Source organism: Pelophylax lessonae (assembly GCF_965119305.1).
Source record: "Pelophylax lessonae genome assembly, chromosome: 1".
In the NCBI taxonomy this organism is placed as follows: Eukaryota; Metazoa; Chordata; class Amphibia; order Anura; family Ranidae; genus Pelophylax; species Pelophylax lessonae.
Window position 1 is genome coordinate 689,028,453 of NC_138768.1, and position 16,351 is coordinate 689,044,803.

Here is a 16,351-nt window from a genome sequence, read left to right on the forward strand (position 1 = left end):
CATAAGCGATCTCAGGCGCAAGCTGCCCTTCAAGAACTTACTGTTCTCCGAGACCAGCTTAGGTCCTTGGTCCTCTTTCGGACGAAGGAGGCGCTGGCCAAGTGTCGGCGGACCTTCTACGAACACGGTGACAAGTGCGGGAAGTTACTGGTGCGCGCACTTCGTGCGCAGAGGGCTCGCACCTTTGTCCCGGAGATTTCAACCTCCGAGGGCCGCAGGGTACACTCTACGGCGGACATCGCAGAAGCCTTCCACCAATACTACTCTACTCTCTACAACCTGTCTCCGGACTCGGCGGTGTCTTCCGGGGCGGGGAAGATTGATGCGATCCGATCCTACATCTCTGCTTCGGGCCTCCCCTCCCTCCCAGTGGAGGAGGTTGAGAAGTTGGACGAACCTCTACGGTCTGATGAACTCTTGATGGCTTTGAAAGCGACACAGCCTGGGAAGGCTCTGGGCCCCGGCGGCTACTCCCTCCGTTATTATAAATGCTTTCTAGACCTCCTTTCCCCTCATTTCCTCACTGCATACAATGCGACTGGTGAGGGAGTGGTGTTTCCGACGGATTTGCTAAGGTCGCATATCGCGGTCCTGGCGAAGGAGGGGAAGGATGTCCCTTTCTTCCCCTTTCCTTCCCTCACTACCCTGTCTCTTTCTCTCTTAAACTTTTTCTAGAGTATATCCCCTTCTCTGCTGTCCCTTCCTGTCCCTGGGGGTGGGGGGGGGATGGCTCCCCCCCGAGCAAACCCGATACGCCTGGTATCCCTTAATGTCAAAGGGCTGAATACCCCTGAGAAGCGTCCTGTTGTTCTCTCTGATCTTCACCGTCTCCGTGCCCAGGTTGGATTTTTACAGGAAACTAATTTCAAGTCGGAAAAGATCCCTAAACTGGGTGATCGTCGATTTCCCATAGTCTACCACGGCTGTTCCTTTGATTCCAAGACTAAGGGGGTCTGTATACTGATTAATAGTCACGCCCCATGGACGCTCTCGGACTCGTGGAGTGACGGCGCGGGTCGTGCTCTCTTTGTAAAGGGGCGTCTGGGGACCCTAACGGTTACTTTAGTGAACCTTTATTTCCCAAATACTAATCAGGTGTCTTTCCTGGAGTCTCTGCTCTCGAAGCTGGAGGAGTTTGCGGAGGGCCAGATCATCCTTGGAGGGGATTTTAATCTGGCGTTGGATCTGGTGGTATACACCTCTAGGGGCTCTTCTCACCTTTCCTATGCTGCCCTGAAGCGCTTTAAGAAGCTGTTCCAGGCGTTCTGGCTGGTCGATCCCTGGCGCATTCTCCACCCGGGTGTGAGAGACTACACCTTCTACTCCCCTCCTCGTGCTTCCTATTCTCAAATCGACTTTTTCTTACTGCCTCAGGCCTTGTTACCTAGCGTCATTTCTGCGTCCATCGGATCTATTACAATCTCTGACCATGCTCCGATCCTTCTGGATCTGGATCTGAGCTTGACGGACCGTCCGCAGTGGCAGTGGCGGCTAAATGATAGTCTTCTCCAGGACTCTGTCATCCTGGAGGAGCTAGGCTCTGAGCTTAGAAGTTTCTTTGCCTCCAATGCTACGGCTGATAGTCCTCCCCTGATGGTGTGGGAGGCTCATAAGAGCTACATGCGTGGAGTTCTCATTAAAATAGGCTCGCGCCGCAAGAAGGAACGTGCCCAGCAGATGAGTGACCTCCTTTCTAACATTGGCAAACTTGAGTTGGTCCATAAGCGATCTCAGGCACAAGCTGCCCTTCAAGAACTTACTGTTCTCCGAGACCAGCTTAGGTCCTTGGTCCTCTTTCGGGCGAAGGCGGCGCTGGCCAAGTGTCGGCGGACCTTCTACGAACACGGTGACAAGTGCGGGAAGTTACTGGTGCGCGCACTTAGTGCGCAGAGGGCTCGCACCTTTGTCCCGGAGATTTCAACCTCTGAGGGCCGCAGGGTACACTCTACGGCAGTCATCGCAGAAGCCTTCCATCAATACTACTCTACTCTCTACAACCTGTCTCCGGACTCGGCGGTGTCTTCTGGGACGGGGAAGATTGATGCGATCCGATCCTACATCTCTGCTTCGGGCCTCCCCTCCCTCCCAGTGGAGGAGGTTGAGAAGTTGGACGAACCTCTATGGTCTGATGAACTCTTGATGGCTTTGAAAGCGATGCAGCCTGAGAAGGCGTCGGGCCCCGACGGCTACTCCCTCCGGTATTATAAATGCTTTCTAGACCTCCTTTCCCCTCATTTCCTCGCTGCATACAATGCGACTGGTGAGGGAGCGGTGTTTCCGACGGATTCGCTAAGGGCGCATATCGCGGTCCTCGCGAAGGAGGGGAAGGATCCCCTGGTCTGTACCAGTTACAGACCTATCTCTGAACGTCGACTGAAAGCTCTTTACTAAGGTATTGGCCTCTAGATTGGCCCCGCTGTTACCACAGCTGATCCATGACGATCAGGTGGGCTTTATCGCTTCTCGGGAAGCCCGTGATAATACCACCAAAGCGCTTGACCTGGTCCACCTTGCCTGTGCCCGCCGCCTTTTGACCTTGATTATATCAACGGACGCTGAGAAGGCATTCGATCGGGTGAATTGGGAATTCCTTTTCGCTACGATGGAGCACGTGGGGATGGGGGAATGACTTATGTCCTGGGTCCGGGCTATTTATTCGGCCCCCTCGGCAAGAGTTAGGGTTAATGGCTTTCTGTCTGATCCCCTGGCGATCTCTAATGGGACTCGACAGGGCTGTCCCCTCTCCCCGCTGATTTTTGTCTTGACCCTGGAGCCTTTCCTGCGATCGGTGCGAGCTAATGATGATGTTGCTGGGGTGTCGGTCTCTCCGACGATATCCCCTAAAGTGGCAGCGTATGTGGATGACCTCCTTTTTTTTCTCACTAAACCCCTTACCTCTCTTCCCAATCTACTGCGAGAGTTCCGCATCTACGAATCTCTTTCGTTCTACAAGATAAATCAAACTAAATCGGAGGCTCTGGCGGTGGCGATCTCGCCCGCTCTCTCCACTCTCCTTAAGGCTGACTTCCCCTTTAAGTGGGGGTCATCTCATATTCGATACCTGGGGATCTCCCTCCCGCACTGCCCCGACAAGGCCTTCGAATGTAACTTCCCTCCCCTGCTGGCACGTATTAAGAAGGATCTAGAAGAGTGGCACGAGGGCAGGTTTTCCTGGTTCGGACGCTGCAGCATCATTAAAATGAATGTGATGCCCGCCTACTGTATGTGTTCCAGGCTTTGCCGGTGGCCGTTCTGTCTTCCTTCCTCAGGAAGGTGAACCAGCTGTTCAGAGAATTTCTCTGGCTTAGAGGTCCCCCAAGGCTGGCCTTACGTATCCTTCGCATGCCTAAATTGAGTGGAGGCATGGCTCTACCGGACGCCGTGGCTTACTATGAGGCGTGCCACGTGTCCCGCATCCTCGACTGGTACCGCCATGGCCCCCTGAAGCAGTGGGTGCGGTTGGAGAGACACTCAGTGGGGTCTCCCCCTGAATCCTCTTTATGGATTCCTTCCCCCGTTCCTAGTGAACTGTCCGATCACCCGACCATTGGCCCTACTTTGATGGTCGGTAGACGGTTGTGCCACGGGGGCCAACTGGCTACTCTGCCGTCCCCACTTCTTCCGGTGATTGAAAGCCCTGACTTTCCGCCGGGGATCGGCCACCCGGGATTTTGGTCCCTGAAGGCAGCCGGATTCGGCCAGGCTTGTCACTTTGTGCGGGACAGGGCATGGGTCCCTAGATCTACGTTGTCCTTCTGGCAGCAGGTCCAACTTTCTCACTTTTTGCAGTCTCTGCCTTCGGCACATCTGTTTACCAGACGTTTCACCTATTTTGAAGAACTTTGCTCTGCTCCGTCTCCTTTGCGACACACTATTTCCCTGATGTACAGGGCTTTGGTCACGCCCGAGGCACCGTTTCGACCTCCCTACATTGCACGCTGGGAGTGAGATGTCGTCTGACCTTCACCGATCACCATGTCGAACGCCTACTGTTTTTTGCGTATAAAACATCGCTCTGCTCTCGCTACCAGGAAGTGGGGTACAAATGCCTGACCCGGTGGCACTTCACCCCGACGAGGCTTCGTCGGATGTTCCCGACCTGTACTGACACTTGCTGGAGATGTGGGAAGGAGGATGGGACGTACCTCCATTTATTCTGGTCCTGTGAACGGCTGCAGCCTTCGGTGTGTACCATCGGTGTGTACCATCGCCCAAAAATTTACGGACCATTCTCTAGCGATGGACCCAGCTCTTTCCCTTCTTCACCATCTCGAGTTTCCGAGGGCATCCTATCGGAAGTCCATCCTGCCGTTGTTGCTCACGGCGGTGAAAAGTTGCATCCCCCCCTTTGGAAACAGACTCAGCCCCCAACTGTGGCCATGTGGCTCCGTAAAGTAAAATGCATCAACGACATGGAAGACCTGATGGCGACGGAGCGGGGAACTAGAGAGAGGTTTTCGAAGCGCTGGTTCTACTGGCATGAATTCACATTTACGGCAGAATATCGTGACTTACTGATCTGATGAAGCGGGTGACACCGGGCTGCGCGATCCCCCCCCCCTCCCCCCTTATCCTTTCAGTCGTCCCTCTGCTCCCCTTTTTCTGGCCCTCCCCTTACCTCTCTTTCTACCTACTGCCTCTAATCTGCCTTGTCTATGGATATCGCGGATAGACTTTTTCTCTTCGCTGTCTCCTTTATTTCTAGATTTACCTTTAAGGCATATTTCTCTAGCTATCTGTTTACTCCACGTCCTACTTCCGGTTGAGCATGCTTATCTCGTTTCCCCTCTGTGACCGCAGAGCAATCTGGTGACTGTCTGGGCGTGGCCATGTGATAGATGCCGGTGGTGACAGGGAGTTGCCCCAGAATAGTCCTTAAACTTATTGTTCTACACTTGGTAACATACCTCTCTCTGTGCTGTGTTCTCAGGGGTTAGCATAGTTATATTAGATTATTGTATAATATCCATCTTCACGTTCCAGTCCATTGTTATTATGTTATCTCATACTAGATATGTTGACTGAGAGCTACGTATTCTATTTTATCTTGATGCTGCTCATTGTATTCCTTTTTGGGATTTGTCATATGCCTTTTCTATTTCAATAAAAGAATTTACAAAAAAAAGAAAGAAAGGTATGCAGGACATTTGGTGCACTTTCAGAAAATGCACTTTAACCACCTAATGTAATATAAGTACATGATAAAACACAGGTACCCTTCAGGAAACCTATAGGTACATTGCACTGCATCTGCAGTGTGGGAAAACCACACTGCATTAGTGCGAAAGTGCCCAAAGTCATGTTTACAAATCCATGTAAGGCTTAGCTGCTGTTTCTCTAAGCTAAAATCTATAAATCCTACAAAAGGATTTTATTAGAGCTTGTTCAGTTTGAACTGCTTTGTTTTCTTTGCTTTAGTCCTCTTGTCAGGTGCATTCCGGACTTCAACCGATCCTAAAGCTCTCTTAGAGGGCAGATCTCTGCAGTCGCTGTCATATCCAATGTCTCATGGGTAGACTATTCCTTACTCATCTAATACTTTGATGGGGGGCTGCATCTGCGACTCGAAGGAGAACCAAGACTCTTTAGGCAGGGTTTACTACTTGCTCTGGACCTCCTTGCTGGCTCCAGATAAAATCTTTTTTCTAGTCCAGCTTGGCTAAAGACTGAGCTATGAAGACTGGCATTCTAAGGGCTGTCTCTTCCGCCAGGAAGTTTTCCAAGATCACAGCTTTAGGCTAGGAAGGATCCTTTGGTGACTTACAGTTCCAGATGGGATCCTCTTCAGTCCAGTTGGAGTAATCATTGAGCCATGATGTCAATCTCTCTAAGGCTACATCCTCAGTAGGAAGCCTGGCCAGAATCAGGGCCCTTAAGGCCCCTTGACAGCTTGCTGCTCCAGATAGAATCTCTTTCAGTTCAGTTTTGAGAAAGGTCTCAGTCATAAAGGCAGCCTTATTATGGGCTCTTTTCCTCAATCAGGAGGTTTGCCAGGATCTGGGCCTTGTGCCAAGAGGGATCCTTGTGGCTTTCTGCCCAGTACGGGTAGTGTTTATATCCATAATGGGCGGCAATCTGAGGTGGCTTTGGCATTCTATGAGAACAAAGGGTTTGTTACTCCCATATGAAGGACCACCAAGAATAATTGGTTCCATGCCACAGATATTGGGATTTTTCGAGCATGCTCTCAAGCTCCTGTTTTGCGCAGAGTTTTAGGACATATTTGTCACTCTCTGTAGCAGAATCAGCGGGACAGACATGTCATTCAGAATTTTTGTTGGATGGGTCATTCCAGCTAGCCATTAGGCTAATAAAGCTTAGGACTTGGTTCCTATATAAGCAGTCACCAGGAGTGTGTAGGCTTTGTCGGTTCCCTGTGAAAGGATGCCAGGAATAGTTAGAGGATGACATGTCTTCCATTAAAGCTGTTCTGGCTCTTTGTGGGGTGTGGCTAACTTCCTTATGCTGTCAATATCCATCCATAGGGTTTGTTGGCTATGATTTAAACCCTACTTTTCCAACATCCACCCTTGGTTTTTGGGCTAGTTAGTTCCCAAATGTATGCTGCCATTGAAGTCTTTCAGGAAAACAGAATTTTCCTTCCCTGATGGACTCCATGGCAGCAGGAGTTCCCTCCCAGAGTCATGAGTAGACTAGTTACGGAACGTGGCCTCTGGCTCAGCCTGAAAATTTATGGGAGTGGGGTCCTATGGGGTGGGAGTGAGGGTGGGGCTAGCCAAACGTATACTGCCATAGAGTCCATCAGGAAAGGAAAATTACGATAAGTATTTAATAGCAAAATTTCAGTTTTTCGGCATTTACATTGTATTATGTTAGTATTTTTTATAAGTAAACTAAAAAAAGAAAAGAAAAAAAGAAAATATATTACATAAATAACATATTATTTAATATAAATGAAAAAAAAATAGGCAAAAGGGGATATTTTGTCACTAAGAAAAGTTAATTTATTTAGAGATATCTATTCAGGCATATGGGACATTGCATATCACCTTCACAAGAATGAACATAATTACATTTTACTAATCCCAAGATAAGGCTGCTGATCAACACCACATGTGCCCTGGCTGGGCATCTCAGGTCAGGTACAGTCCTTAAACAAGCAAGCTGCAGCAAGGTAAAAATCAAGAAAATACATTTTACAAATAAATCATATGCAAAGAATAAAGTACTAACCTAACCTTACTTGCACACTATCGCTACATTTTGCAAAACTTTGTTGAAAATTTCCAGTGGCTTTGGTTGAGTTTTTGAGATTTTGGTAGTCTATAAACTGCCCAACCTTTCCTGAAATTGCATATGGAATGAATAGGGAATTGCACTGAAATAAATAAATAGATAAATAAATAAATGAAATAAGCTTTGGGCTCATTAATACCTTTGAACGTGTTTTTTTTTTTTTTGCAAGTTGACACTTTTAAATGATTCTAGTTCACATTTGCGCAATGCATTATTGTGCTTTTGTTCATTTTTTGATGCATTCATATGAGTTATAGGGCATATTAACATACTGACATATGAAAATGAATGATTGTCGTATGAAAAACGTATGAAAACACACATGAAAATGTAAAAATCCAACCTTAGAGTTATCCAAAGCTTCTCTATTGCCAATTGCTACAAAGGTCCCATCCTGGAATCTCAGCATCTACACAGTGTCACATACAGTACAAAGGCTACCGAAATACAAACTTCAATACTTAAAGGAGAAATGCAGCCAAAGCTTAATTGGCTGTACTTCTCCTATGGATCACAGAAGTGCAGTTTAGCCTGCACTGCTGTGACCTGTGACAGTGGGCTTATGCCTTCATTCGGTTGATGTCACACAGAGCTGGTCCAGGATGTGAAAAGATCAGGACAATATGGTCGGGATCCACCCACATCACTGGACCGCAACCTGGCTCAGCCTCTCAGCCTCTCAGCGAGTCGGCCACTCCCGCCCCCTCCATAGCCCAGTGCTCCAGTGAGCGCGCTGAAAGTCACCAGCTCTCTGCTCACGGATCTCTGAGAACCAAGCAATCAGCAGTGTTTGATCGCTCGGTTCTCAGTCTTAGAGACGTCGTTTTAGATGCTGGATCCACCTAGATAAGTATGATTCTAAAAAAAATTATGAGACAAACCATTTAACAATGTTAGTGGTGCTTACAATGATCTGCTTTTTCTATTTGTGTAAAACCTTTATCCCAAAAGGAAACTGCGTATAAAATATTAGCTGGAGTTTGGCTTCGATTTGTTAGTGTATTCAAATCTATTGCATCTGAAGCAGCCCATAGATGAATAACCCACTGGTTATTCGCTGTGGATGGGGAAATCCTCCCCACTGAGCTACTATATTCTGTAGGAATACACTGATCAATGCTGATCGAGCAGAACAAATCCAACAGGGTGGTTAAAAAGAAGTAAATCGGAAGGATTGACTTCTGTACAACCTTTCTGGCCATGCGTGGGTTGAAATTCGTCTGGTCCCTGCTAAATTGTGATATTAAAGTGGTTCTAAAGCCTAATCAATGTTTACCTTAATGCATTCCCTGCATTAAGGTAAAAAATGTTCCAGTACCTGTATTGCCCCCTAACCCCCCTTACACTTACCAGAGCCCTCGCTCAATCCAGTGCTGTGCTCGTCTGTAGTGGCTCTCCCTACTCTCACAGGCTTTGCGGAGATTGAAATAGAAAAGCAGAGGAACTGGCAGGATCACCAGGTATTTCATACCAAGGAAGCAATGCAAAGAGAACAAGAAACTTATTAGTACAAGTACACATATCAAGAATATGAAATGTTGGGGTAACATACACTGTAATGAGGGTAGAATGTAGAGTGTAATGAATGTAATGGACCTTCTGAAGACATCACGTTGATGACCAAACGCGTCAAGATGGGACGCATGCTGCGACGTACTACGCTGTAGGTGGAATGTATGCCGTTTCTTGACGGGTCCGGCTTACATTGCTCCCACTGTACAGTGCGGGAGCCCACACAGGAGAGATTTTTTATAAATATGTTTTTAGCCTCTACAATGAGCTTCTAATAAAGGCTATTTACAATTTTACGCGATGTGGAGTCCGCTATCTCCTGCATCCATTTTTGGAGCTCTGACCTACCGCGAGGAAGGGGGGACTGAAGGACCAGTTGAAGTCCACATTCTGGTCAAGGAGACCATCTAACCTTCTTTTGATCCTATTGCCATATGGTAAGAAGGATCAACATCATCTGGTGAGTGGGAATTGTTTACATTCACTGTTCACGTAGGGTGTCCCCTTTTTTGATTAGAACTATTCACCTTTGGGATGCACCAATCCATCACGGCAGGAAGAGTGAGCCGTTTCCTTTGAAGAATACGGAAGACTTTCTTCTTATCTTGGACTATTGTCACTGGACATTAATGTGCACTGGGCATAGGCACAATTGTTTCTTTGTTGCACTATTATTTATATACACTAGTTTTACATATGTTATATTTACATCGGCTTTTGATGTTTTTGGGTGGGTTTAAGGTTTCTTATGTACTTATGGAGCAAGTGCTATTGCCTGCATAGAGTATTACACTTTGGTGTTTTTTATAACGTCATATAACATTAGGTTTACAACAGCAGCTGCTAATTTATTTATTTATTCATTCACTTGTTTTTCAGTTGGCATGAGTGAGTTTATGTTATTTGAACTTTATTTAAAATGTAGAGTGTGCTTTCTCAACATAGTGAAAATGCATCTGTTAAAAACTATTTTCAGAAAAAATTAAGCATATCTCTCCTAAAGTAATTTGTGTCACAACAGCATGATGGTCACTAGTCATTTCCTCAAGTGAAATTGTTATGTATTCAGTAAAACCATTAACAGAGATATATGGGTCTCAGAAAAAAAAATGTGTGTATGTATATATTCTTTTTCTTCTTATTTATTTTATTTATTTATATATTTATTTCACTGTTAACCCCCCATACAAATCCTCCTTCCCCCAGTTCCTCCTCCCAGCACAATACCTCTCCTCCTGCTAGCACAAATCCCTTGTAACATTTCTCTCCCTCTTCCAGAACAAACCATCTCCCCTCCTAGCACAATTCCCCCCATGATGCCCAATCCTCCTCCCAGCAAAATCCTCTCCCCCCCCCCCAAATCCCCCCTTCTACAACCCCCCTCCCCCTTCTAGCATAAATTCTCCCTCCCATCACAAACGCTCTGCCCCTTTTCTCCATCCCAAATCACTTTCCAATTCAAATCTTCTCACCCAAAATCCCCCTTTTACAACCCCTCCTCCAATTTCTAGCATAAATTCTCCCTCCCATCACAAACCTCTGCATGTTCTCTCCATTCAAATCTCCTCCCGCAACACAAATCCTCCTATCCCCCCAATCCCACCTTCCAATATAAAATCCTCTTACCCCACCACAAATCTTTATTACATACCCCTTCCCCCAGGTCACTGTGCCCCCCCCAGTATAATTTGACCCCAGTCCCTAAAACCAACAGACCTCAGATAGGAATCTCCTCCTGTGTGCCATTTCACATGTCAGAGCTGAGGAGGAGCCTAGGAGAGCTTCCTTCAGCTCTGATACTTTTTTGCAACAGGCAGCAAGTGGGGAGAAATGCTGGCAGCTGCAGTAGCTGGGGATTGCAGTGCTGGGGGCCCAGGGAATCCCACAGGAGATTTAGAGCATATGCCCTGGGTGCCTGGTGCTAACATGCCTCTGCTAATGCTTTTAAATAAAATTAGTGGAGCCAAGTGCCGAAACATGTTTCCACATTGGGCTCAGGGAAACAGCCCAGATCTGTGGGATGCTGGGATTTTGTTTAAATCCATTAAATCTATAGTCCAGCAGGATCCGTAACTATTGCGCAGTCATGTTGGAACAGCAAGGGACCAACCCCAAACTGTTCCCACAAATTTGGGAGCATGAAGTTGTCCAAAATGTCTTGGTATGCTGACACCTTAAGAGTTCCCTTCACTGCAACTAAGGGGCCAAGCCCAAACCCTGAAAAACAACCCCACACTATAATCCCTCCTCCACCTAATAATTTGAAATAGTGTTCAAAGCTAAGTCCATAAAGATATAGATAAGCGAGTTTGGGGTGGAGTCCTGACCTCAACCCGATAGAGCATCCTTGGGATAATTTTTTTATTAGGAGGTAAGCAAAACCTTGGACAGAGGGGTGGCTGTGGACGTAGCCCACACATGGCTAATGTGTAAGGCAAAGTCTACAGGCTTGGAAAGATCAGTTGTAAATAGATAGAAAACTGGCTAAAAGACAGAATTCAGAGAGTAGTGGTTAATGATTCTTACTCTGAATGGTCTAAGGTTATCAGTGGCAGTGTTGCCAACCGTCCGTAGATTTACGGACAGCCCGTTAAAACAGGGCACTTTTCTCCTGCCCGTAAATGCCCGTAGCAGGAGAAAGGTGCCAGTAAATTTACGGCGGCGGCGGCAAGGTCGGAACTGCGCATGTGCGGCGCGCAGTTCCGAAGATTCCCGACTCCCAAGTTCTCTCGCAGAGCAGAGATCATGCAGCAGGTCCGCCTGCGCCCGCCCCTGCCTCCGCCCCCGCCCTCATTCAAGTTTTCCCGCCGGCCGCTGACAGACAGTGCGTGCAGCGTGTGGACTGGACTGTACTCAGTCTGTGTGTGGACTCCGTCTCCGTCACCGTGGAGTGGAACAAGAAGATGCTGCTGGCAGCTGGACGGATGGTGGAGACTGGACACTGTACAGAGCAGACTGTGACAGGCAGCAGAGGGCGAGGCAGAGCACAGAAGAGCAGAGGAGAGGACTGGTGAGTGCGGCTCCGAGCCTGAGAATCCCTTGACAAAAATGACTCTTCCTCCTTGATGGCAAAAAGTTTCTTTCCTCAGAATGGAGCATTTTAGGCTCCTTCTTTGAGTTGCAGTGGATCCCACAAGATTTTCCTCTTGTATCAGATAGGGGTGAGACCTGCCCATAAAGCCACACAAAAATGTCCTTCTCCTCCTCAGCAATCCAACCCTCCTGCTTCTTTCTGCCAGCACCCTAAGCCTCTTTCCTTTTACAACCAGCACCCCATCCCTCTTCTTTCTCTGCATATTCCTCCTTTACCTCATTGTATTACACATGTTGGGGAGGGCAGGGGTGGCTTTCTGTGCAAAGTAATAGCAGCTAGCATATGGACTTCTGGGTAATATAATAACAGTTTAATACCTGGCACTGGTGTAGCACATGCCACAAAAATGGCATAAAGGCTGAGTTAGGCAAAGCTGGCATAAGGACTTTGGACATGGGGTGATTTGTTTTTTTTTTTCCACATCAGTTCTGATCTGTATGGAGTCCCATAAAAATCTGCTTTCTCTTTATAGGGCACATTGAAAGACCCAAAACAAATGGCTGCTATGTGCTCTTGAAATAGAGAAGAAAAAATGGGCCAGGAACTTTTTATATGGGAGAGGTTGCAGCACAAAAAAAACTTGTTATGTCCAACACAAATGGCTGCAATGCAGCTTGAGGGGGAAGAAAAAGGTACATTAACAGCACTCTAAAAGAGTTTGCTATGCAGTCTTGAGGAGGAAGAGTATGTGCTTTTTGGCTTCCAACTTATCTCATTTATTTGCTGCTTTCACCAAATTGTTTGGTGCATGATCATGTTTCTTTCAAGCATGTGGTAGCCAACATGGCTGACACGCTGCAAAGACCACAATAGTGCTATAGGGGGAAAATTAAAAATTGGTCTTACTAAACACATACCTAAAGTCTAAATGTTTAGCTTTGGATGGTCAGGTAGGAGTAGATAAGCTCAGGTCAGCAGAGATTTATTTCATCCTGATAAAGTACATGATCTGCCTGGATAAACAAAAGAAATATTGCACCCACTCCCTTTACTGCTTTTTCCATTAGTTACCTGAAACAAAATATGGTCACCAAGGCTGGGATTTACATTCTGAACCTCATTTAAAGTATATGCCTGCCCTGAACAAAGCAAATAAATGTATTTAATACATCTCTGCAATGCAAGCGTATTTTCCAGAATGGTGGCAGGTGCCTACATTATGTTACTTTTGCTACTGCTTAGTATGTTTCTTTAAGTTCTGGCTGCTGCATGCAGAGGTTAAAGTATTTTTCTTTGTGACCTGTCTTCCCCCTGTATGTGTTTCACTTCCCTTTTGGAGGTTATATATACAGGACTATACCTGCCTTATGGTGCAGTCCACCATGGGAAGAAAGTTGTGAGCATATTAGTGATTAAAGTATGTAACCGTTTAACTGGCAGTGTCAACCTTTATTGGGACTCGATCGATTATGGGCAGCCAGATAATTGGACTCTAAATATGGACCTTTCTGATCCAAGGTATGGGCACCACCTATAGGGGGAATAGCACAGCCAATTGTAGCACCACTAATTGTAATGCAATGGACAGTTCTGTATTTTCCAGTGGATGTACAACCTCAACTTGCAACCAACAGTTATTTAATGCAGAGCTCCACCTAAAAAGGGGAAGCTCCGTTGGTTTTCTTTCTCACCCCCCCCCCCCCGAGTCCGACAGCTAGCAGCGCACTGCAGACTGGAGTAGTAGAGTCAGGGCCCGGGGGCAGAGGACATCAGTGTCCTGCTCCTGTGCCCCCTTCACCTCTCCATGTTAATGGAGAAATATGGTTTTTGACTTTTGTTTAACCTAAACACATTGCTAATAGCACTATCTACATGTTTATAGTTTAAGTATTGATATTTGCACGGTTTAGCACTGAAAACAGCCTGTTTATGTACATTTTTGGAATGCCAGTAAAAAATTGGTGCTGTCCGTAAATTTTGGACATTCTGCCAGTAAATTTCCCTCCGGGAGGTTGGCAACACTGATCAGTGGTGTACCCCAAGGTTTAGTGTTGGGACCCTTACTTTTTATAATCTTTATAAATGATATAGGGTCTGGGATTAAAAGTACAATTTCAGTCTTTGCAGATGACACTAAGCTGTGCAGTGGAATATCTTCCTTACAGGATGTCTTCAACTTACAAGCCGACCTCAATGCTCTGTTTAATTGGGCAACTATGTGGCAAATGAGATTTATTGTTGATAAATGTAAAGATATGCACTTGGGGGCTACAAGAATGCATGGATCTCACATACTAGGGAGAGAACAACTAGGGGAATCTATAGTGGAGAAGGATCTGGGTGTTCTGGTAGATCATAAGCTTAATAAAAGCATGCAAAACCAAGGTGCAGTTTCCAAAGCAAGCAAAGTCCTTTCTTGTATTAACAGAGGCATGAACTCCAGAGAGAGAGAGATATAATTTTGCCCCTGTACAAATCATTAGTAAGACCTCATCTGGAATATGCAGTTCAGTTTTGGGTATCAAACCTCAAAAAGGATATCGGGGAACTGGGAAAAGTGCAGAGAAGGGTAATCAAACTGATAAGAGGCATGGAGGAGCTCAGCTATGAGGAAAGATTAGAGGAACTGAATTAATTCTCTCTTGAGAAGAGGAGATTTAAGGCCCGTACACACAATACGAAAATCGGAAAGGAAAATTTCGTCCGACGAACAATCTGCCGATTTTCGGATTGTTAGTATAGTGCTTTCGACAGCCAATTACGAATTTTCGGATGACAAAAACTGGATGTGCAGGCTATAAAATTGTTATCGTACGTCAGCACAACGTCCAATTTTCATTTAATTAGTACAGTTTTCGTCCGAAAAAAATCGTAAGAGCAAGACTAGGCATGCTCAGAAACGAAAGAACACATACAAAACAATTCAACACATGACATCACTTCTGAAGTTGAATTCTGTCGTACGGGAATTTTCGTATGAAAGTAACCTCTTCACTTTCGACATGAGAATAGCATGCAACAAAAAACACACGACAGATCATTTGAGTCTGATCGTGTGTACGAGGCTTAAGGGGGAATGTGATCAACATGTACAAATACATAAGGGGTCCATATAGTGAACTTGGTATTGAGTTATTCACTTTAAGGTCATCACAGAGGACAGAGAGGAAAAGAGATTTCGTCTGCAAATACGGAAACGTTTCTTTACAGTTAAGGGTCATACACACTATAAGATTTTCTGAAGACTTTTTCCTTCAGACTTACCAAAACCATATAATATGAGGTCAAACCTAAACACTTTCAATTTGTATGCAATCTGGCAGGCCCTTGCACTACATAGAAAAGGTAAATCTGAAGGAAATCTAACCACAAAAGTTGGATAGTGTGTATCCAGCTTTAGACTGGGAAGCCATTAATGTTGTGCATGCAGGCGTCCCAATACTTTTGACAATATAATGTATATACTTGACCAAGTTGAGTTGATTCTGCTGCAGTAGTTGTCCAGGTGTTGTATGGCAGCCTGATTGAATGCATAGAGTAAAGGGCCATACACACTATAAGATTTTCTGAAGACTTTTTCCTTCAGATTTTCCTTTTCTATGTAGTGCAAGGGCCTGCCAGATTGCATACAAATTGAAAGTGTTTAGGTTTGACCTCATATTATATGCAGTGGCGGCTGGTGCTCAAAATTTTTGGGGGGGCGCAAAAAGAAAAATGTAATAGGTATTGCTTCGCGGCAAAAAACGCGGTAAAAAAATTGCATGACTTTGAGGTCATGGTACAGGCATGGCACAGGTGATGGCATAGGCATGGCACATGTGATGGTATAGGCATGGCACAGGTGATGGCACAGGTGATGGCATAGGCATGGCACAGGTGATGGCATAGGCATGGCACAGGTGATGGCACAGGTGATGGCATAGGCATGGCACAGGTGATAGCACAGGTGATGGCATAGGCATGGCACAGGTGATGGCATAGGCATGGCACAGGGGATGGCATAGGCGATGGCACAGGTAATGGCACAGGCATGGCACAGGTGATGGCATAGGCATGGCACAGGTGATGGCACATGTGATGGCATAGGCATGGCACAGGTGATGGCATAAGCATGGCACAGGTGATGGCACAGGTGATGGCATAGGCATGGCACAGGTGATGGCATAGGCGATGGCACAGGTGATGGCACAGGCATGGCACAGGTGATGGCATAGGCATGGCACAGGTGATGGCATAGGCATGGCACAGGTGATGGCACAGGTGATGGCATAGGCATGGCACAGGTGATGGCATAGGCATGGCACAGGTGATGGCACAGGTGATGGCATAGGCATGGCACAGGTGATCGTACAGGCATGGCACAGGTGAGGGCACAGGTCGGCTTCAATCACTTACCTTCTGACGGCGGCGGGATGGCGGGATTCCGGGAACCGAGACAAGCAGCGCCGTGGACGTCCTCCTCTTCAGTCTTCTGTCTTTCGGTCCGGGCGGCGGGAAGGAGATCGGGCGGTGACGGTGCGTGACTGATGCACGCACCGGCACCGCCCC